We start from the raw sequence: 24,330 nt of genomic DNA, 5'->3' as shown, positions 1-24,330 counted from the left end.
GTGCAATTGCTGACGAGGTAATGATGACGAACAACTATCGAAAATATATCCTGAAAGACGGTACGGTCGACATTTGTCGAGCATGCCACCGTCCCGGAGAGTCACTCAGGCATATAATTTCTGGTTGTTCGCATCTTGCTAACGGTGAGTATTTGCACAGGCATAACCTAGTAGCCAGAATCATCCACCAGCAACTTGCTCTTCAGTACGGCCTTCTTGAATCTGAGTCGCCATATTACCAGTACCAGCCGGTGCCAGTTCTTGAAAATGGTCATGCATTGCTCTATTGGGATCGGTCTATCATCACAGACAGGACTATTGTCTGTAATAAACCTGATATTGTGGTGGTTGATCGATCCCAACGTCGGGCAGTGCTCGTTGACATCACCATCCCGCATGACGAAAACCTCGTGAAGGCCGAAAAGGAAAAACAAAGCAAATACCTTGACTTGGCCCACGAGGTGACCGCCATGTGGGATGTTGACTCGACGATCATTGTCCCGATAGTTGTCTCGGCAAACGGGCTAATAGCGAAGAGCTTCGACCAACATCTAAAGAAGCTCTCGCTAGATGGTTGGCTCAAGGGTCAGATTCAAAAGGCGGTGATCCTCAGCACGGCACGCATTGTCCGGAGGTTCCTCAGCCTGTGACCCTGACCACCGGTAGCCTGGGCCCTGCTCCGCTGCCAGCGGGTTAACTATTTTTAAGATTTTTGTTTTTATAATGTATTTTTATTTTTTGATAATAATTACATTGTAAAAAGAAAAAATTAAAAATAAGAAAGTAAGATGAATAAAGGAATAATAAATAATAAAAATATTTATTTTCTTCACAATGGGCTTACAATTTGTTGTTGTTGAGACAATATTTGACAAGATATTAGGTACACACGACAGCACATAGGAAAGATACGATAGTTTGTCATTCTGTGATATATTATTTGCTAGTGTGCTAATCGGTGCTTTGGCCTGGCATATCATATACCCGTATTGTGAAGACTGGTGCCTGAAGTAGGTTCTGAAAGAGCCTGTATTACAGGTCACCAGGGACTCACACACGGCATAATTACATTTCTGGCCTGTAGTGGATACTACTTATATCATTGTTACACTAAAAGTAGGAAGGTAATTTTATAATACTAGTCTATAAGTAAACAATTTCCAGAGTTAAGCTAAAGTGTATGTGTGTTTGTTGGGTGAGAGTGATGTGTTAGGTGTGTGTGTGTGTGTGTGTGTGTGTGTTAGTGTGCGTGTGTGTGTGTGTGTGTTGAGTGTGAGAGAGCGCCTTTATGGGAGAGCGTAAGAGGGAGACACCCACGTGACTAGTCCAAAGGACAGTAACAATAATGAGTCAAGAGAGGAGACCAATTTTCGTCCACAAGCAAATATAAATCCTACTAATATTATAAATGCGAAAGTTTGGATGTCCGGGTGGATGTATGTTTGTTACTCTTTCACGCAAAAACCACTGAACGGATCCTGACGTATCTATTCAGAGTTACCGCTTACAACCAGAATAACATATAGGCCACAATGTAAGACGATCCATGACAAAATAAATTTCACGCGGGCGACACCGCGGGCAAAAGCCAGTATAAATAAATAGAAATTATAAAAGCGAAATACTACCATTAAATTAATTATTACAAAATACGGGTATAAATATGGGAAGTATGTATTCCGATCGGTCAAATTAAAATTAAAATGATGTTGAATGACCACTGGATGCTAGATATTTGCAACAGTTAGTAACCCTTCAGTATCTTCGTATTCTAAGGTTTTTAAAAAAGCTGTGACTAATTGCTTGTAGTGGAATCTCAATAGTGGGTATATATTTAATTTGGTGTTGAGTTTATTATATAGGTATGGACCAAGGAAATGAAATAGATGAAGGGAGCGACTGGTGTGGCAGCGAAGGGGTGTGCAAACCTTTCCGATTCTACGCTTATCCTTCAGGGAATCAGGTTGGTATTGTAGAGTGGAGTGCATTTTTAGGACTGTTTGTAGGATGAAAGACTGTCGTTAATATAAATCATTTATCAAAAAATCACTTAATGCTCACTTTTTGCTTGATTCTGTCTGAACAAATGTTTTTCCTACTCAAGTCATAATATTTAAATCCAGTCATAAAGAGGCCTTTCCCTACAGTGGTTTTTTCCATGTATAACAGAAAATGATTTCATGTGCTGGCTTATATCGTTGGGTTATGTGTCCGGTAATTAGCCATTACACTAATTAATCTGTTTTTTAAGGAAAATTTCTGGATAATTAGGAAATATGGACGAGTGAATCGATTCAAATTAGTAGAAACGTAGATTTTGAGAGTACCTACCTACTACAAAATTAAATTTCGTTAGCGAAACTATATCTTGGACGAGTATAACTGCCCAAATAGAAAAATGAATATTTTGAAAGTTCAAATGACTGATTAGTGGAGGTAGCAATTAATGTCGACAACAGAAAATGATCAGACTATTTAATTATTTCATACCTATATGGAAAATAGGCTACAACTACAATTATGTCACAGAGTAAAGCTTGATGTGCCGTCTTCTGTTATTATTATCAAAATTTTTATTGCGCAATAAACATCATACAAAAGGTGGACTTAATGCTAAAAGCATTCTCCGCCAGTCAACCCTTAAGTTATGCAGAAAGCCGTGATTGCGGTGCCAGTTAAATAAGAATGTCTCAAAAAAGTTCTCCGTACGAAGTTGCCAAAGTCTATTGACACACTAATTCATTAATTGATAGAAAAATCAATAGGTTTATTTATCCATTGTGGAATAAAGACAGCAAAAAGATTATCTGTAATGAATTGTAAACATAACATTCCGAATCCAGCGTTATCAACCGAGTGACGTCGCGTCTATAGCAACGGGAAAATCATTGTGCAATACTTCGTATGAGTCAGATCTCCGAAACTATATCGAATTTCGACTGCATCGAACACGGCTCGTTAGCTTAGTGGTAGAGCGCCGATTTCCTTGCAATTCTAAACTTTCATCGGAGGCGAAGGTTGGATTCCTTCACGAGTCAAACTTTTTTTTATTTACAACTAGCTTTTCGCCCGCGTGGAATTTTGTCTGTCACAGAAAAACAATATCGCGCGCGTATTTGCTCACCGTTTAGACCTACCCTGGACTACGACAAACATTTTAAAACCAAAATCAGCTCAATCGGCCCAGCCGTTCTCGAGTTTTAATCAGACTAACGAACATCAATTCATTTTTATTTATATAGATAAAATAAGATTTTTAAGTATAACTGACTATCTTATTGAGGTGGTTCTGTTATATTGATTTCTGTTGTTGCGGCCATACTCGCGCCTCTTCATATTCTAATAGCAAAATCTACTTCTAATGTAAATGTCACAACTTTTGTCAGTCAATACTTTTTATTGAGTTAAACATTGTGTAAATTCACTTCTCTTTTGGATGCCGATCGAACAACATCAAAATTGTAACGTCTCAAGAATACAACGAAATAAGTACTCGTAGTTTCTGAGTTTTATTTATAAAATTCCATCGCGTCTGCAAGGCGCGAACATAATTATATTCACATAATATTCGAGTCAATATTTTTTAATATGATAATATTTTAAGGTATAGCTGTACTTACTTATTTATGTGGTTTTATTTATTATAATTGAAAAGTCGAAAAATTAATTGAAAATGTTTATATCTTTTAATTAATTACCTATTTGTCTTTTTCTTATTTTCTATCGCGGTCCTAATCGTATCTTGTGGTTTAAAATTAGACTTCATATTTTGTTATTTTGTCTGGGATCAAACCGGTGACCTATCCAATCTGTAGTCTGTAATCCTTTAGACTATTGTCGCCTCTATATTTTATTAAACGTAACACTCACCCAAAGTGTTATTACTTTTTATATCTCTGGGGTCGTTTTGTTCCTTAATTTGAGACATTTCTGAGACTCATTGTCACCCGGAGCATTAGGGTTAACACAATAGATCTTCCTTCTTGCTCACTCCTAAGCACTTTTCGTATTTGTGTCCCTCTCTAATGCTTTGTGCTTAATGTGATGTGTCTGTCTGTGACATTTTTGGCACTTTTTACCCTCGGATACTATACTAATAATATAAATGTGAAAATAACTCCGTAATATGTTTGTTTACATGTTTGTCTACTATTTTCAACCGACTTCAAAAAAGGAGGAAGTTCTCAATTCGACCCGTATGTTTTTTTTCTATGTTTGTTACGCGATAACTCCGCCAATTATGAACCGATTTGAACAAATCTTTTTTCGGCGTATAGGTAATACCTTAAGGGTGGTCACATTTAAATTTAATAATAGAAAAAACAACCCCCAAGGGTGGAAAATTGGGGATGAACTTTTTTATACGCAATATCTCCGCCGATTATAAATCAATTTGAACGATTATTTTTTTGTTGAATAGGTATTATCAAAAGGGTGGTTTCATGCGAATTTGAAGAAAATATTTCACCCCAAAGGGTGGAAAATTGGGGATGAACTTTTTTATACGCAATATTTTTAATTTTTTTTTTTTTGTGTTCACGCATTTGAAGTCCGTTTTTTTTTTTAAGTTAATTATTTACTTCTTTATCTTTATTTTTTTCAATATTTGTTCTTGATTTGCCCATTTATCAAGGAAGGCTTTAGGCTGTAAGTATCATAACATCTCTCTACAGCCAATAGGGTCGGAGCAGTAAAGAAAAAGTTTGCAAAAACGGAAAATCATAAATAAACTATTTTCACGCGAAAAAGTCGCGGAAACAGCTATTGAGTAAAGATCAATTGAATGATAAAGAAGGAAATCGGCTACCTTCAGTTAATTTAATTAGCTTACAAAAGTTAGCATCTTTTAATTTTAATTATAACCAATAAATCGAACCTACCCCTTTCCACCTGAGACCAATCACCACGCCACTGCACGAAGTTCGTGCAAATCTCACTTAGTTAATTATTCCGTCAAACAAAACTTGTGGACCCACACGATCTTCCCATATTATCATACAAAAACATCCCGTCTCTGGCCCGTATTTAGACCCGTATTCAATATGACTGCATTTTTTTAAGGTATGAATTACTAGCTTTCCGCCCGCGGCTTTGCCCGCGTGGAATTTTGTCTGTCACAGAAAACCTTTATCGCGCGCGTCCCTGTTTCAAAAACCGGGATAAAAACTATCCTATGTCCTCTCCTGGGGCTCAAACTATCTCTATGCCAAATTTCATCAAAATCGGTTCAGTGGTTTAGGCGTGAAAGCCAGACAGACAGAGTTACTTACGCATTTATAATTAACTAGCTTTCCGCCCGCGGCTTCGCGCGCGTGGACTACATTATCTACATATTTTACGGAACCCTATTTTTTTTCCAAAATAAAATTTAGCCTATGTTACTCGTGGATAATGTAGCTTTCGAATGGTGAAAGAATTTTTAAAAACGGTCCAGTAGTTTTTGAGCCTATTCATTACAACCAAACAAACAAAGTTTTCCTCTTTATAATATTAGTGTAGATTAGTATAGAGTATAGATTTGCCATAAGTCGATTTGCTAGAGTCGCTGACATAGCCCGACGGATTAGCAAACTGAAGTGGCAATGGGCAGGGCACATAGTACGCAGAACTGACGGCCGATGGGGCAACAAGGTTCTGGAATGGAGGCCGCGTACCGGAAAACGCAGCGTGGGACGTCCACCTACAAGGTGGACCGACGACATCGTAAAGGTAGCAGGGAAGCGCTGGACGCAGGCCGCTACCAATCGATCAACATGGAAAGCATTGGGGGAGGCCTATGTTCAGCAGTGGACGTCTTATGGCTGAAATGATGATGATGATAGATTTGCCTCCCCAACCCGTCTGGCCAGCGTGGGGAGTGTAGACCGAATCCTCCATTTACCTCTGATTTTAGAGAGGGTCGTGCTTCTGCAGTAGAGACTGAATGACCTGATGATGATGAATTATTTTGGGACGGTAGATTACTCTACCCAGCCAATTGACATACTTTTCGTTTCATCCAAATGACGTCCACTGCTGTACAAAGGCCTCCCCCAAGGTTTTCCATAATGAACGGTCCTGCGCTGCCCGCATCCAGGCTCTTTCCGCGACCTTTACCAGATCGTCGGTCCACCTAGTAGGAGGCCTGCCCACGTTACGTCTTCCAGCCCGTGGTCGCCACTCGAGAACTTTCCTGCCTTACATACTTTTATGAGCTGCAAAACGCGACCTCACCATGTAGAGTTTGTATGGCAAAAAATATCTTATATGTTTCACCAAAAAATCTTAATTTCTTTCATGCATAGTCTGAGTTGATGTCGACTGTACTTTTGACTGCTATTTGAATCTGGGATAATATTCGTTCTACCATTCACCATCTTCTTCTACCTTAATTATATTGTATTTTTTGTGTTCTCAAAAAAGTTGTGTCTTATAATTTTTGTTTAATGCTGTCAACTTTCCAATTTTGACTATTTTGAGTTACCAAAAATTTAAACCAATAATAACCTTTACTTTGAAATTAAAATATAACCCATTAAAAAGCTACCTAGCCTCCCAAATACGGGCCTAAGTCGCTCGAGTGCGTGACATACACGCACGAAGATAACCGAGCATTCGCGCGCGCCCGAACTTGATAGTTCGCAACACAAACAGGGCGCTCCAACGGCTCAGTAAAGTTTCCTTATCAAACGCGCGGCGCGTGACTACACATGAATGCGACACACTGCCTTGAAGGATGGACAACAATTACATGAACAGCGCAAATATTGTTATTAATGACTTCCTTTAATCACTTAACGATTATTCTCGACTGCATTAGTATTTTAATGATCGCCGTTATCAACTCTTACTTCCAACGCTTTTTCTTGTTATTTAGATTTGGTAAGTGTGATTAAGAAATGTTGAATCGGATATTCTGCGTTAGAATCGCCATTGCGACTCTGGTTGTTGCATTTTTCACTATGAAAGAAGACGTACACAACTTTTGATAGATAATATTACTCTACACGCCCGTTTACTTGGACTTATTTTTCAGAAGCAAGTCTAGGTTGTCACCCATAATTTATTTAGCCTGTAACTCTCATTAACGGACGTCCAGCATAATTTGATACTTACCTCTTCAGTATACATAATACATAATTATTATAGTCGGTACTACAACATTCATAACTCCATCTAATTCTGTCACGTGTTTAGACAAAAATCAAACTCTAAAAGCCAAAGAATATTAAAAAAAAGTAAAAAAGTATTTATTACTAAAAGATGTCACATTGTACAATTTATTCTGGCGGTCTCTGCACTAAGCAGGAAAGCTTGTATCGCAGCGGCCAATACGAACAATTACCTTAAAAATAATGAGGATTCAATATTTTTCAAAGTGGGTCGTTCGCTATTCCAAGCAACAGTGTGTCCGCCAAGGTGAGTTCGGTCTGAATTCTCGGCCTAGGCAGCGCCATTCCTCATGCTATCTGGTCTGGATTTACGGCCATTTCTTGCCTTCAGATAGCTGGACACTTTATATTTCAGCTGGTTTATGTTTTCAGGAAGGTTATGTAGGTATTTGAAGTATGCATTTCGTAGTGGTGCTGAGAATTGTGACGTAAGAAGTTTCCATTATGTAACTAAACAGTTTTCTTTTTATAATAAGGGTGAAAACCCATTTTAACATAGAATCTTTAATGAGGAAAAATACCTTAAGCAGTATTCATAATCATCATGAAAAGTTCTTTAAAGAAGATAATCGTAGAAGCTGGTTTAGAATAACATAAAATTTACAATTTGGATGGCCACTTTAATACTAAGGAAGTGTTCAAGATTCCTATTTTCCGTAAAAAAAATATTTTCCCTAGAGAAAGAAGTTCCACATAAAAAATAATCTTTTCATACAAATTGTCATCAGTATTATGCCAATCAGTACAGGAACGTAATTTTTTTGAGAATCTGAATATTAATTTGGTTCATTAGAGTACCTAATAGAATCATTCCTTTTTGTTGGATCACCCATCAATGGGCCTGTGTAATACATTAATCTAAAAGAAACATCCCAAAAAAGCTCTGTTAAGCTCCTAAAAATGGCGTCCAAAAAGCTTGCCTCACGAGCTATAAACACAGGCCTCTAATGGAGTCTCAACTAACAGTGAGGCTGTAACCCTCAGACCCTCCGGTGAGGTTATTGCATCCGCAACTTTTGAACACCCTGGTGGTGACTGTGGTTCTGAGGAAAATTAGGACAAAATTGATAGCTTAGTTAGGTAATAAATGATTGTTGAAAAGGTTACGTAGCGACATCTAGATATAAACTAATTAATATTTTTGCACTGTGATATCTTGTATCTGTCTTTTTTTTTGTTTCATTTTTGTTACAACGAGAAAAAACACCGTCGCGTTTAGCTTTTTTTGCTATCTTCTGTATCGTGAATATTACACATTTTGATAGATACTGAAAAGTATAAGAAAGAAATGTTGTAAATTAGAAGGGACACAATTAACTTCTTTCGCCAAAATAGTGATTTTGTCATTAGTTTGAGCTCCCGTGTTATAACACTTTATTTTTAATTATTGGAAAATTCTCACCGTTAACTAATTCATATTTTACGCACAAAGTTTCTCAGTATTTCCTCAAGAAATAAAGAATCATGCTCGCCCTACGTTTCACAAAGTATGGCGCGTTACAAACTACATTTTTTCCTCTACAAAACAAAATGGCCCCGTTTTATTATTGTCCTGTCTTTTTAGCGACATTAGAACAAGTTTATACTTCTGTTACCGCGTTCTTTTATTTACGAAACAAGGCAATATTTGTGCTAGCACAAAATCTACCTTTAGTACAAGCATTTAAGTTGCTTTTTGACTGACCTGTGAATAAACTTGAGCTGTTTTGGCTGAAAATACAGATGCATTTTTAAAGTTTTCCCACACCATATGAACAGAAACTCTACGCCTCACAAAATAAGACACATTTTTGCTTGTTATAAAACCCCTGGTGAACTTAAAATTAAGCATAGTACAAAGTTCACGGAGTAAATCAACTTCGTTCAGAAGTTTCAAGAAAAGATTTCGTCCCTTAGTGCATTCCCCACAGTGGGGATCGGTGAAGGAATTAGATTGGGACTTTTCACTCTTATTGTGTTTGTAGAGGGCGATTGGGCCGTTAGAGGTAACGTAATCGCAGTAAACTATGCAACTCATGAATTTTTCAGCTTAGCATTAGTCTTGGTCACAGAATGAGAAGATAAGGCGTTTAATAACTATAATAAATTACGATAATATTAAGAATTTTACTCGTAGTTCCAAATTAAGCAAAACGTTTGCACTAGGACATCGCATTAACTACATTTTTAAATTAAAGTACAATGCATACTTAAGCAGTTGTTCATGCTTTGTTATTTTTTTCTTTTTCTGCGTGTGTAATGTGTATATTTACTTGCTTATTATTTACCTTCTGTAACAAAATAATAATCTATGTATCATCTACCTACATTTATGAACCTGAAACTTTTGGCGTAGTGGCCGGGTTCTCAAGCACTGCGCCAAATCGATCGTTAAAATGATTTTATAGGGACGAAACGTAAGTTTTTATTTGATGTAATTGCTTTGAAGTGACTCTAAATATCAATTTTTTTTTCTAAAAACAAAACTGTTGAACAAATTGTCTGTTTTAATTACGTAATTAAACCTTTTACGAGTAGTCTTATATTAATTTAAGTAACAATTGGAGTAAGCACCCGTTGCTTCTTAGCTTTATTTACAATTTTCTCGTTAGCTCGGACCAAATTTTTTTTTTAAATGTAATTAAGGTACTCATAATTATTGTAAAATAAGGCATTTTAGTCTCCGTAGGTTTTGTACACTTTTCAATATAAAAGAATCACCTCAATAAGATAGTACAGTTATACTTAAAAATCTTATTTTATTGTATATAAAAAAAAAGTTTGACTCGTGAAGGAATCGAACCTTCGCCTCCGATGGAAGTTTAAACGATTGCAAGGAAATCGGCGCTCTACCACTGAGCTAACGAGCCGTGGTCGATGCAGTCGTATTTTGAAACTACTTATATGCCAGATCTGAGTTGCAAATTATTGCGCATTATTTATATTGAGAAATAATGGCTTCCCCATTTTCCCTTTATACACCCTATTCAAGATATTTTTGCAATCCAAAGTAGCCTATTTTGTTTTCTAAGGTGTTATCTATCTCTACAGGGTGTTAGGTAAATAGGTATATGAGCCGACACTAGTCCATGTTAACATGGGCATATAAATGGTATGGTGAAGTCAGAAATTTGATATCGTCATTTTAATTTTCATACAAAATAAATTTTATTACCCATTTACCTAACACCCTGTATACGAAAATTTACCAAAATTGATTCAGTGGTTTAAGCATGAAACTGTAACGAATCGTCAGAGTTACTACATTTATGAAACAAAACTATAAAATCTAGTACTGAAAATTGAAATGATTGTAAAAATATTTTCATAAAAATGCTGCCTTTTCTTTTGGAAAAAAATAAATTTACATCAAGGTTTCCTGGTAAAGACATTTTCAGGAACATCATCAGGTCTATAAAGGACGAAGCACACTTATCAAACCAGAAGCGGAATCAACTCGAGGCGGTCAGTATTCTTTGTATGAAACGGGCTATAAATTTACTAACTTTCACATGCCAATCATGGCAAGATACACTGTAACTAAATTGATTATGTACTAATATCTAATGGACCTGTATTTCTGTGAAATAAATGAATTTGAATTTGAATATGAAACTCCGTATTGCAACGCACACTTACTTTTCCGCACCGTAATGTAAACGCTTCGCCTCGCAGTTCCTCGCAGTTGACAGCGCGCTAAAGGCGATACGGTGTTGAGACCTTTAGTCTCCGTTTCAAGAGTACTGCCTTCTCTAATTTACTCGAAGAAAAGGTAGGAGGTTTTTACATTTGACATCCTACTTCAGTAGCAAAACTTCGAAATAAAATTAAAAAAGTTTGACTCGTGAAGGAATCGAACCTTCGCCTCCGATGGAAGTTTATAATATTGAAAGGAATTCGGCGCTCTACCACTGAGCTAACGAGCCGTGTTCGATGCAGTCGTATTTTGCTATAGCTTCGGAGATCTGACTCAAACGAAGTATTGCACAATGATTTTTCCCCAAGTAAAGATAATAATATGCAAATAGATTAGCGAAATAATTTATTATTTTTATTAGTTTTGCCTCTTTTGATACAAAACAACATAATGATGAATGAAAATTAAGAATAATACAAATAATTAACCTACATAGACAAAATATTTACAAATAAAAAATAATTTATTAATTTTAAACTTTATCGCACAACATTGATGGTTCAACAGGCGTACTTAATGTCATAGGGTATTCTCTCCCAGATAATCTTTGGGTCAAACAGAAATTGGAGTAAGTGATATGTTAAGCAATATGAGCATTTGACCTATGAGTGATTGGAAAGCTATAATAATTTAGGATCATTTAGAAAGTTCAATCTCTATTCAATCAATTTTATTATAATGTTTTATGTATGCACTATCATAGGTTGTCTGGAAAAGATTGCTTCATAGCGATAAGACCGCCTAAATTGTATTGTTTCTTTTACAACTACTGCAACTGCTACAATGTATAGCTTAATGTGCTGTTTACTGTTTGTAATTGCCATAATCTATATATTTACACAATAACAGTAACTAATCTTTGATAATAATTAGATATCTCTATGACATTCCCCAATCATAGTATTATCGAATCTATGTATACTTGTAGGAACGGGAAAATCATTGTGCAATATTTCGTATAAGTCAAATCTCCGAAACTATATCAAATTTCGACTGCATCGAACACGGCTCGTTAGCTTAGTGGTAGAGCGCCGATTTCCTTTCAATACTAAACTTCCATCGGAGGCGAAGGTTCGATTCCTTCACGAGTCAAACTTTTATTTACTTTTTTTTATTTTCTTTCGCAATTTTGCTACTGGAGTAGGATGTCAAATGTAAAAACCTCCTACCTTTTCTTTGAATAAATTAGAGAAGGCAGTACTCTTGAAACGGAGACTAAAGGTCATAGCACACTTATCAACCCGGAAAGGGTAACAACACCGTATCGCCTTTAGCGCGCTGTCAACCGCGAGGCGAAGCGTTTACCTACGAAAAGTAAGTGTGCGTTGCAGTACGAAGTTTCATACAAAGAATACTGACCGCCTCGAGTTGATTCCACTTCTGGTTTGATAAGTGTGCTTCGTCCTTTATAGACCAGACAATGTTCTTGAAAATTTCTTTACCGTGAAACCTTAATGTAAATTTATTTTTTTCCAAAAGAAAAAGGCAACATTTTTATGAAAATGTTTTTACAATAATTTCAGTACTAGTATAGTTTTTTTCATAAATGTAGTAACTCTGACGGTTCGTTATAATTTCATGCTTAAACCGCTGAATCAATTTGGGTAAACTTTCGTATAGAGATAAATAACACCTTAGAAAACAGCATAGGCTACCTTGGATTGCAAAAATATCTTGAAGGGGGTGTAAAAATGGAATATTGGGAAGCCATTTATTTCTCAAGATAAATATTGCGCAATAATTTGCAACTCAGATCTGGCATATAGTTCCAAAATACGACTGCATCGAACACGGCTCGTTAGCTCAGTGGTAGAGCGCCGATTTCCTTGCAATTCTAAACTTCCATCGGAGGCGAAGGTTCGATTCCTTCACGAGTCAAACTTTTATATACCTTTTTTATTTTCTTTCGAACGACCTTCAACTTGACACTGAAGATGCTACTGAAGTAGGATGTCCAATGTAAAAAATGTCCTAGTTTTTCGTCGAATAAATTAGAGGGGGTAGTGCTATTGCAGCGAGGGCTAAATGAGCTGATAATTATGTTCTTGAAAACATATCTAATTTTATTTATTTTTTCAAAGAGTGAGAGGCAGCGTTTTTATAGAAACACTAGCGGCCGCCCGCGACTTCGTACGCGTGGACCCAGTTTTACCCCCTCAGGGGTAGAGTTTCGTAAAATCCGTTCTTAACGAATGTCTACAGTACCTAGTCTACACCCTATATGGAACATACCTGCCTAATTTGAAGTTTGTGAATGTTATAGTTTGTGAAATTTCGTGATTAATCAGTGAATGGTTTTTCGCTTTCACATACATAAACAACATATTTTTTTACAATCATTTCATTCCTAGAATAAATCTACGAGTATTTTTGAAGTTCGATTAAGTTAATTTTCGTACATGTAGTAACTCTGACGGTTCGTTACAATTTCATGCTTAAACCGCTGAATCAATTATGGTGAACTATGGTATAGACTCTATACTATAGAGATAGATTTATCACCTTAGAAAACAACATAGGCTACCTTGGATTGCAAAAATATCTTGAAGGGGGTGTAAAAATGGAATATTGGAAAGCCATTATTTCTCAATATAAATATTGCGCAATAATTTGCAACTCAGATCTGGCATATAGTTGAAAAATACGACTGCATCGAACACGGCTCGTTAGCTCAGTGGTAGAGCGCCGATTTCCTTGCAATCATAAACTTCCATCGGAGGCGAAGGTTCGATTCCTTCACGAGTCAACTTTTTTTTAAGCGAAAAATTTTTTTCTGATAACTATTCATCATTCAGTGCCTACTCAGTGTAACGGCTATCCTTTGCAAGAAATACATTTTTACATTATAGTTTATTTTTTTACTTTTGACATTTATTTTATAAAAATCACCTCTAAGGTTAATAACTCGTATAAATAGGAAATATTATCGGTTTAGGTCACCAGATTCATTTTTATATGGTGATCGACTCCACCACATTTACCTTTAAAAAAAAGTAAAATAATTTTTCTGTCCCTATACTTTTTATTTATTTAACCTTATGTGCCACATAAATTGGTACATAAGGCGACCTTAATGCCACAAGGCATTCTCTGCCAATACAATGTACTCTAATACTCTTGGTCTATCTCTCAATTTTCCCTCTCATCTACCCTCAACCCAGATACAAATGAATTACCCAAAACGCCATCTTTAGATGACAGCTGCGTAATTTCCTCCCAGAGAGCCTCATTTCCGGATCCGGTTTTCATGGAAGCCTCTTAGCAACACCAGCTGTAATAAAATTTATTTTAACGTTCAGAAAAATCTATTGAGATCCAACATTGGGGTTTCGTGGCTCGTTGTATTGTAGTTTACATTAAGCGAAGAATAATTTCATTGACATTTTACTTTGAACCCAAAATAGTGTAATCTTCTACCTTCAAGAGACATCAGCTATGCACATAGTATTATTTTTTATTAGTTCCTAAATAACCTAGTTTTACATGTCAGAAATATCGATGACTTACATATTAATTAGATATAAATCAATCACGGAAGGGTCAACTGAAACTCTATGATAGTTTTTGAACTTTTTAGTATTTGGGTTGACCATATTCAGGATATGATTTATATCAGTCGAATACTACCCCAGTGACTAATTTTAACTAATTCACTGTTGCATATAGATTAATTTAAAAGTTACAATAAATGATCATGACTGTGGGCTCACAGACTTTTAATCTAAAAATATATTTCCTGAAAATCATTCACATATTGCTTAACACCAATTGAAAAACCTGTTTGATTATACGATTGGGAAATCAGATCTAAAAGTTAGATTGGATGTAAAATTAAACCTCAAGCTAAGTTGTTCTTATTATTTATTGAATATTGAATACTAGCTTCTGACCGAGTGGATTTAGGTTTTCCGGGAATTTTCCCCAATTTTTCTCTCCATTGGAAATCATATTTTGGTCTTTCATCATTTGAAATCATTTCATTTGGTTTTCGAGCATAATATTTACTATTTATCTGGAAAGATTTTATCTGAGATTCGGATAACCTATTTTTATTTAACGTTGATTTCGGTTCATTGTAAACTAATTTTCTATGCAGTAAGATTCCATCTGAAATAATTTTTACATTTTCCTCACGCCTATTATTCATCTACAGGGTGTTAGGTAAATGGGTATATGTGCCGACACTAGCGCATGTTAACATGGTCATATAAATGGTATGGTGAAGTCAGAAAATTGATATCTTCATTTTAATTATTTTAATTTTCATACAAATCGGATCTTATAAAATTTATTTTGTATGAAAATTAAAAAAAATAAATGTTGATATCAAATTTCTGACTTCACCATACCATTTATATGACCATGTTAACATGGGCTAGTGTCGGCTCATATACCCATTTACCTAACACCCTGTATAATTGCAATTTAAACGTTTACTGTTTTAAATTAAAAAGTACAGCAGGTAATTAAGTACCTTTAGAAAACTGCATACAATAGCGGTCTGTACCTTTCAAACATTTCTAAATTATAGCACAGCTCACAACAACCAACCAAGCTGGGTTGCACCATCTTACTTTAACTTTAACAAACATTAAAAGCTGCTATGTTTTAATAAAAAAAATAATGTTGAATAGTTTGTACGAGTGATATCGTCGGTGTTGACGGTAGACAAAAATGTTCACCGATTGTTTTTTGTTTTTGTGTTAGATAAGGTATACAAGACAAGTGTAAATGTAAATGTTAAATTATTATCAATAAATTATTTGTATTTCGTCAGTGGAAAGGAAAAAATGCTAAAGCGCCATTTTGGAGAAAAAGAGTTATATACATTGTTGGATAGGATTTTTTTTTCTGCGTCGATCTATCTAGGTTTCAACTCAATCCGATGACTTTTTTGGCGCTTTAGCACTCTGAAAATTTTAAGTATTTCTAAAATCACCGCCCTCGTCGCTGCTAAAACGACGTGTTTTCAGTGTTTTTGCAACAAGTGTCGCGTAAGGGTTTTTTTGCTGGCAAAATATTTTTGCTTTCACAACATTAAGTATTTTTTTGTTATTTAAGAACTCGAATGACTTGTTACTTTAGCAATTCGAGCTTTTTGAGTTTTATAGTTCATTGGTATATTAGTAGTTATTCATGGCTGTAGTTCAAAATGATTTGGCGTGTAAGCAAAAGTAAGTGAACAAGATTCGATTAATTTTGGCGCTTTAGCAAAAAGTAGCCTTTTTTTAATAAGCTTTAAAGTATTTTAGCGAAAATGAGAGCATTAATCAAAGCAAAAACTATAGTAGTTAAGTATTATTAACAAAGACATCTCAAACACACTTGTGACTATAAGCACACACTACGCACTCGGGTCACTCACAAGTGCCTGCAAAGATGCAAGAATGTTGCAACTATCCAAATAAATAATTTGCTCCCTGGGCACACATTTATGCCGGTGGATTCAATGCACTCAGTCATTGAAAAAAAGTGTTCGTTCGTTTCAGCCCGAACGATATCCACTGCTGGATCCCCCAAGGCCAGGCCTCCCCCAAGGATTTTTACAAAGACCGGGCCCGCGCTCGCATCCAGGCACCTCCTGCAACCACCACCTCCAGATCGTCGGTCCACCTAGTGGGAGGCCTGCCCACACCACGTCTTCCGGCTCGTGGTTGCTACTCTTTTTCCAGAAATTTTCTACCCCTGCAGCCATCAGCTCTGCAAGCTATGTGCCCCGTCCACTGCCACTAGATTATAGCGATTCTGCGGGCTATGTCAGTCACTTTGGTTCCCCTGCGGATCTCCTCATTTCTGATTCGATCACGCAAGGAAACTCCGAGCATAGCACGCTCCATCGCTCTTTGGGCGACCTTGAGCCTTCTTATGAGGCCTATATAAGCGACCACGTCTCAGATCCACAAGCCAAGAAAAAAGGGTAACAAACACTATTGTATGGGCGCCGCGCCGTCTAATTGGCCTGCCTGCAGTATATGCTGCTCTATCAAGAAAAGTTCCCAAACTAATGGCAAGATAAGTCTTTCCCTGGCTTCTTGAGGATGAAGTGAGCCGTCTTCCATTGTTTGGGGAAATACGCTATAGATAGGCATTTGTTTGCAATTTCCATGAATATCTCCCTTTCGCTACGAATAGCTCTGGTACATAAATATCGGCGGGAAATCATCCGGTCCCGGGGCTTTCTTTAGATTTTGCACGTTAAGCACGGCCTCCACTCCTGCCTCGGTAAAAAGGGGATCGTTTGCTGTTTGCTCTTCTAAAGTTTCGCTCTCTATCAGTTGTCGGAGACGCGTGTGGTGTGGTTTATCTATTGTCAGGGAATCATCTGGATCAGCCGATTATTCTGGGCACTCTGCCCAGTCTTGACGTTAAAACCATTCAGGAGCATGTCCTCTTGTCTCTGGAGCTTTCCCGATGACTCCATAGATTCCATCCCACATGTTTTCTCTCTCGTGTGTCGAGCAGAACTCATTCCAACTCTTTGTTTGCGCCTCGCTGGTCTTCTGTGCGTATTCTTGTTGCCGCACTTTCACCCAGACAGAGAGAATAGGTTATGGCGTTGTGGTCTGAAGTGACTAGCGTTCTGTCCACTTTCTCTTTAATCCTACCCAGTAGTGACTTACTGCACGCTGACACATCCACTTTGCTTGTGCGCAATCTGCCCTGTCGATATTTTTTGAAAGAAGAAACTGTAAGCTTCACCTAAGCTTTCGGAAACGCTGCCCCACCATTGGTTCTAGGCGTTCACGTCTCCCCCTATAATGATGTTTTGGGTGTTTAGCTTTTTCATACCGCTTTGTGCGTTATATCTAAAGCTCAATTGGATTGTCTCCCTCATAATACACGAACACAATTCCTAGTTTTAGTCTGCCTGCCTCCAGTGTTACCGCGGCCTCCGTCTCCGTGACCAGTTAGGGGTCGTGAATGACTCAATCGGTCACCGAAGACTGAGTGACTGGTTTCTGCCGATTAAGTGCTAAGTAGGGTGTCCCTTATTTTTCAAAGTTTTAAATTTGTAACGCATAGGTCTTAGTTTTGTTTGTTTGCCTCTAAAACACTCGGAAATAAATTTTTACTTTATTTGGAGTACGATAACCCGTGCCGACTTGCATCGAAACATGTTGCGCGGCAGTAGCGGTGCGTATTCACCGTATTTGTCATTTGTTCTCAATTAATCTCGTGATTAACACCCATTGTTTGACATTTAGAAGATGGCTGTGGAATTAAGAAGCAATAAAAAAAGTATTTTCTTAGTCGGGGACGTAAATTTATCAAATAATAGGCACAAAGTTACCGTTAATCGTCAAGTTTTCGCAGTATTTTTTAACATATTTTGCGAAGTTAATTAAATGTTATTGAAAGCTCTAATCTCATCATTCGGGAGTGTATTATATTTTGGGAAAAGCTATAAATCCTACCAGACCCTAACTGTGTAAAAAAAACTTGTGTATCTTCACCATGCTTGGAGGGAGTTGCAAGAAAAATTATTTAAAAAATTCAAGATTTATAAGCGCCGCGGTGAGGAGGATTTAAAAACAAATAAAATGTTTTAACAAAAACAAATAAAACCAAGGCGTCCAGAGTGTTAAGGTGTAGACAAAAAGTTAGTTAAGAAAGTAGAAAGTGCAAGACAAAGAAAATTAAATAAATAAATAAAAAATAGATAGAGCAAATTTGTTTCGGAGGTTTATCGTCATCTCTTACTACGCAAGATTCTATACAAACGCAAGGACATCACGACCAGCTTACCAACTCTGAGGAAAGCCTTAAGGAACTCTTGACATCCACTTTCCAAGAGGTATATGAGAGTGTTGACAAATTTATTTCCAAGGCAGCCCTGAGCAAGTTTAGTCAACATCTTTGGTACTTCATATCAGAAGAAATTGCCGTTTTATCACTCTTTGATGATGAAGGTAATGAACAAACACCGTCAATATTGTAGTAAAAGTACAAAGAGAGAGTATGTATGATTCTGGGAAGAGATACATTCCATCTGGAGAAGGTATGATTATTTATATGATAAATAGGACTTTGTACTAATTTTTTATCCTGTTTTTAATGAATTGATAATAATACTGCCTTATTTATTGTTGCTGGAAAACCATTGAGTGGTTTTGTGTCTGTCAAGAGGATAAATTTATATTCTCGATTGAAAATTGATAATAATTTCCCCCTGAGACACATTTCTATATGACATAAAGATGTTGCCTATTTAAAGGCAAAAAAGTGCTTTCTTTAGGGTAGTTAATGATACAGCTGAAAGAGCTATAAAGCTTATGCAAGATTTTCATGGTTTGATCACTGCAAAGGAAGAGCAAAAGCTTTTTTTGCTACGCACAGTGAAGCAAAAATCAGGCCAATATTCAGGAGCATGGAAATCTGTATCCAGAATGTAAAAAAGGGTCCCTCAAAAGTAAAATATATTGTCTGATCTGTAATGTTATCTTCTTTTTATAAATATTTTATAAAAATTAAATATTTTAATTGATTTAGCTACTTAATAAAAGGGGTGAAACCAGCATTTTTCAAAATCTTCAGAGCTCGGTCGGCACGGGTTAATGTTGACGTAGGAAGCTGAAATTTTGTATTTAAGTATGTCTGAGTAGTACGAAAAGAAATAGGGGGTATGCATTTCAATATCTATATATATTTTTTTTTCGGCCATATAAGGGACACCCTAGTGCTAAGGTTATGTCCTTGTCCTCGGCTGCTTGCAGCAGTTCGGCAGTGGCTTGCTTGGAGCGTCTCAGGTTAGCTCAGATGATGTTGAGCTTTCACAAATCAAATCAAATCTCCCAAAAGACCACGGACACGGTCTTTTAGGAGATTTGAACTCTGCATGTTTAGGGTGTTCTTAGCAGTATGCTGTTCTGGAAAGCGCTAAGTAAGTAGTCCTACTTTTGTTTTTCTGGGCATTCATCACTTTATCACTGAATGCCATGTAGTGGTGGATGTTGGATGATTCAGTTCTCGCCCTCGCATTTTTTCCACGATTGTGGTGTGCCTTATTTTCAGGCTGGACAGTTTAGCCATGAGTAAGTTCCTCTGCAGTTCCTCTTCCTCTTTGCATAGGGCTTTTGTATGTCCAAAACAGAGGCATATGGCGCATTTCACTAGTGGGATCTTCTACCGGTCTTATCTCCAGACCTATGTGGACTGCCCCCGCCTCGAACAAGCGTTTGTAGAGAATGGGCGACACTTCCATCATAGCATTGTAGAGTTTCTTATTTTGGGCCTTTAGATTGTCATCCTTTTCCACCTTTAGACCTTTGATTTTGAAGTCAAAAGTGGTTCTGACGGTCTTATGACATTGTCGCCGGTTATGCTCGAGTCCGTCGATGAGACTATCAGTGTGTGGTTTGGCTTTTTTGGTGGGATGGACATGGTGGTGGCCGCGTAAGTCACCACCCACCTTGTCCATCCCACCAAAGGTTTCCACCAGTGGTTAGTGGTGGTCATTAAAATTGTTAAGTGTCCCTACGTTTGTTCACTATAATTCAAAATATAGTAATTACCTACCACTCCCGTACCCGGTTAGAAGTAATGAAAATCAAATTATGCATGATGTTAGGATAAATTAAGCATTTTTTGTCATAAAACATAATACCTATTCAATCTATAAGCATTACTTTTGCTTAAAACGTTTAATGTAGTAAGAGTTTAGTAATATTTGCTTATATTCGTTCTATAGGGTCTGCGTAAGTAAGCAAATATTCATGTAAGCTCCATGGATAATATCGCTTTTAGGCATTTTTTCGCTGGCGCATGCGACTATCTTATTTTGTAGTTTAGTAATTTATCTTCGACTTACTTATTAAGCTGTATCTCACTAAGTATTTTTTCTCTTTTATCAAAAAGGTTGTTCAAACTATTTAGCACTTATTGGTTGCTGGATATTTGATTATAAATGGAGGTTAGCAGTTTTACCCTGACTAACATTTAATGAATTTTCATAACTCTTTTTCTAAAGCGACACCTATTTTACGATCTAAAAGAGCTACAAACCTGGTGTTTTCATTAAAATATAGGCAAAAAATCAAGAACACGATTGCATTTTAAAAGAACTGTTTAACATTAATATCAAAAGAGATACGAATTTTTTTCGTAAAAAAAAAACTTTGATCCTCATTTCCCACAAGTACGGTTTTGGCGCTTTAGTCTTTTTTCCTTTCCACTGACGATTTGTATTATTGTAAAGTCTGTCAAACTCCATACAAAAAACACTAGTTATGGTTAAAGTCACGGTGAAAATAACTCGGCCTTAGAAATACGAGTATAGAAAACAAGCGCTATTTCTCTGGGAAAGTCTCACGTGTAAAGCGAAAATGTTTTATATAGAGGTTCTACAGAAAATCAGAGATTGCTTCACTCTGTACCAGTCTTTCTCAAAGTGGCCTATGACACCCCCTTGTGGGGGTTATTGGTCAGTTTACAAGACCTAATATGGCTTACTATAATTAAATTAATCGGAGTAATTTATGTTAGAATGGTTGTTAGGATGCGGTAAAGCAAAAAAAAGATTGATTTTCAAAGCGAGCGGTAGACGATGTAAAGGCTTTTTCCCACAGAAACATCCCGTTTTTTGCAGGGTCTCGTTTAGTAGTATACATGTTTAAATAGACTTGTGCCCACGGACACATCTCGCTTTTTGCAGGAACTGTTTTTTGCAGGATTTCGTTTAGTAGGTAGTAATTAATACTCACACGAACATCCCGCTTGCACCTCTTGTCTCCTCTTTTCCTCTTGTCCCACAAAAAACCGATCCGTTCGAACATACACTGATTGTTTGTACCTTAAGCCCGGTCCGTGAGCACGTAGAATTTTGTCCAATGACCCCTAGCTATCCATCCCTCCATCCTTATCGCTCGCGCGTAATTATATTGCTGTCGTGACTGTGCGACTGGCACCCGCAGTGAGTGTGCGAGCGCGATAGCAACATAATTATGGGAGCGATAAGGATGGGTAGCTTGGGGTCCTTGGACAAAATTCTACTTGCTCACGGACCAGACTATACACGATAGTCCAATTTTGCTTGATCCTTCATTACTGGATCCCTAAAGGAAAGGGCCCAAAGATTGAGGACCTCTGCTCTAGAGCAATAAATATGGAGCCAATATCGTCCGGAGGGATGAGGCTGCACCTTGATAGAACCTCCGATACAGCCCAGCAATTGAGATGGGTCAGCTTTGCAACTATTGCAGATAGACTGATGTATGGCTGTGGTTTAGGATTTTGGTGATAAGAATTTTGATAAAATTACATGTGTACTATAAAACATGTCTTTGTTGATCAGGCAAGCTAATAGACAAACTACTTTCGGCAAGCTTAACCAGTCTTACTCGTAAATAAGAATTGTTTAACTGTCGTAAAGGTTTTAAATACGCGGTTATTAGTTTTATTTTCCGAAAATCAACTCACAATAATTGCAAGGCATAAAGAATTAATTTAATTGTGTCTCTTACCGCTGTTGTACATTGTATTTATTATGACGTTATTAGTTATACCTAATGTTTTAAGACGAATAATTATAATTATTATGTTCTTAATTCTAGCCGTGAAAACTAAGCTAGAATCACGTAATAGACAGCTACTCGAAACTGCCTATAAATAACTTAGGTGGATTTAAAACTAATTTTTGAATGAGCGAAACGATGCGACCTTATAGACCAAAACAACATACGCGGTGTTAGACGTACGCAAAACGCAAACCAATTGTACCGATAACGTTAGCGGAATAATAACGTTATTAACGGCTAATTAGCTCGGTAACGGTTGCGTTATTCGTTGCATTACCCGTGGGTTATTGGCCAACTTAATGAACTGGAAATATTCCCAAAACGCTTTGTTCGGAGTCAATTACGATATTTTGTCGTTATTTTAGTTAAATAAATATACATTGTTATTTTTTCTTTTTTATAGGACAGGAGGCAAAGGAGCAGATGGATCACCTGATGGTAAGTGATTTCTTCTGATTTAAATAGAATTGAGTTAGTACATTATTTACTCAAGGCTTAACGTTTCGGCTTCTATGCTACAGCCATGGTCACAATCAGACTGTCATAAGTCGAAATGGAACGCGAAAGCTTAAAATATTAGATTTCTTCTGATGACTTCACTAGTAGGTAACAAAGAAAGCACTTTCTAATAAAAACGAAAACAAAACCCGCAATATTCACCTGGCGTATCTACCGATAGCAAATTCAAAGTACTAACTTTACGTTCCAATATAAAAACTTGTGAACTTTCGCTACTTTACCCAACCAATATCTAGGAACTACCTTTTTGCTAAAACTTTCATTGTAAATAACACTTGTTTTGATAACCATTGCCGATTTCTTTAACATAGAAATAGGTCAAGTTTTTTACAAAAGAACAATGTACGCCAAAAACTACAAAAAAACGTTACAGAATATCTTTTCCAGTTTTCCGAAATAGAACTAAAAGTTCAAACGCAGATACTCCTGTGCATTTTTCGAAGGCAGTGTATTTTAGAATCGCGATTGCTCGGAACATTTTTGTAGGAGATCCACGACTTTTCAATTGAGTTATTCCAGTTGCGGGCTGGTGTCGGAAAAGTTCATGTTTGATTTCCGAATAAAAGCAAACTTTGTCGTTACACTTTAAACTTTTTGGTCAAATTTAAAAGAATTGAGTTTTATTTATACTGAATGAATATAAAAGTGGATTGCATTTTCTATCTACCACAGACTAAGTACCTAAATTTAAAAAGTCCAGTATTCATCCAAAATAATTAAGTGGGTGTTCATTAGAAATAATAAAAACTCATAAAATTCATTTTTTTTTGCAAGTAGGCTTTAAAAGCACTTTTACCCGTTCTAGTATTAACCCTACCACTGCTTTAATAAAAATCAATGATAAATAGGTACCTACTAATGAGGGCTATCGTTTTAGCGCTCACCAGTTAGCGCCTCTGTAGAGTAAGGTCCTGTCACTTGCTAGTCGCGAAGACAGTGGCACCAACTGGTGAGCGCTAAAGTGGTAGGAGGACTATCGCATTTGCACTCATCTAGATGGCGCCACTGTAGGTAGAGTAAGGTCCTGTCAACCGCCAGGGGTGCCAACTGTTAAGTATAAAAACGATAGCCCTCATTAGGTGCGCGCGCTCCGCACTCTTAGATATATTTCTATAGGTAATATTTATTTTAACAGTTGTTTTTTTATGTTTTTCCTCTACTTTAAGCCCTTATAGGTACTCTGAGCTACCCATTGAAAGGCTCGCACTATTTCACACCCTATAATCAATATGCAATCTTAATTAAAACCTTTAACATAGTAGCAATATAATTTACTAAGATCCTGTTCATTCATAAATAGTACCTATACTAATCTAAAGTACGATAAAACAAGCGGTAGGTGGCACGGGCCAGTGCATTACTCACGAATGTCACCTCGCTGAGTGGTGATTCATTGCTTGTTCCTTAGATTATGCTGCGGTTCAACTGGGGACAGCAGTCATGTAACATAATGTCCGGTGACGGACTACAG

General features: G+C 36.9%; 4 non-coding genes across 4 annotated transcripts; 3 read left to right on the top strand and 1 right to left on the bottom strand.

The window, feature by feature from the left end:
• Positions 1 to 9,912: 9,912 nt before the first annotated feature.
• Trnar-ccu (transfer RNA arginine (anticodon CCU)) lies at positions 9,913 to 10,000 on the bottom strand. Its single transcript is given in 2 exon segments — positions 9,913 to 9,947; positions 9,965 to 10,000. It is a non-coding gene; the product is annotated as a tRNA-Arg (tRNA).
• Positions 10,001 to 11,833: 1,833 nt separating this feature from the next.
• Trnar-ccu (transfer RNA arginine (anticodon CCU)) lies at positions 11,834 to 11,919 on the top strand. The gene is given in 2 exon segments: positions 11,834 to 11,869; positions 11,885 to 11,919. It is a non-coding gene; the product is annotated as a tRNA-Arg (tRNA).
• Positions 11,920 to 12,619: 700 nt separating this feature from the next.
• Positions 12,620 to 12,705, top strand: Trnar-ccu (transfer RNA arginine (anticodon CCU)). The gene is given in 2 exon segments: positions 12,620 to 12,655; positions 12,671 to 12,705. It is a non-coding gene; the product is annotated as a tRNA-Arg (tRNA).
• A 782-nt stretch (positions 12,706 to 13,487) lies between these two features.
• Positions 13,488 to 13,573, top strand: Trnar-ccu (transfer RNA arginine (anticodon CCU)). Its single transcript is given in 2 exon segments — positions 13,488 to 13,523; positions 13,539 to 13,573. It is a non-coding gene; the product is annotated as a tRNA-Arg (tRNA).
• The last annotated feature ends 10,757 nt before the right edge of the window (positions 13,574 to 24,330 follow it).

This window comes from Ostrinia nubilalis, chromosome 26, assembly GCF_963855985.1.
Source record: "Ostrinia nubilalis chromosome 26, ilOstNubi1.1, whole genome shotgun sequence".
Classification (NCBI taxonomy): Eukaryota; Metazoa; Arthropoda; class Insecta; order Lepidoptera; family Crambidae; genus Ostrinia; species Ostrinia nubilalis.
The sequence above is the reverse complement of the archived record's forward strand: the minus strand, read 5'-3'. Positions and strand labels throughout refer to the sequence as shown.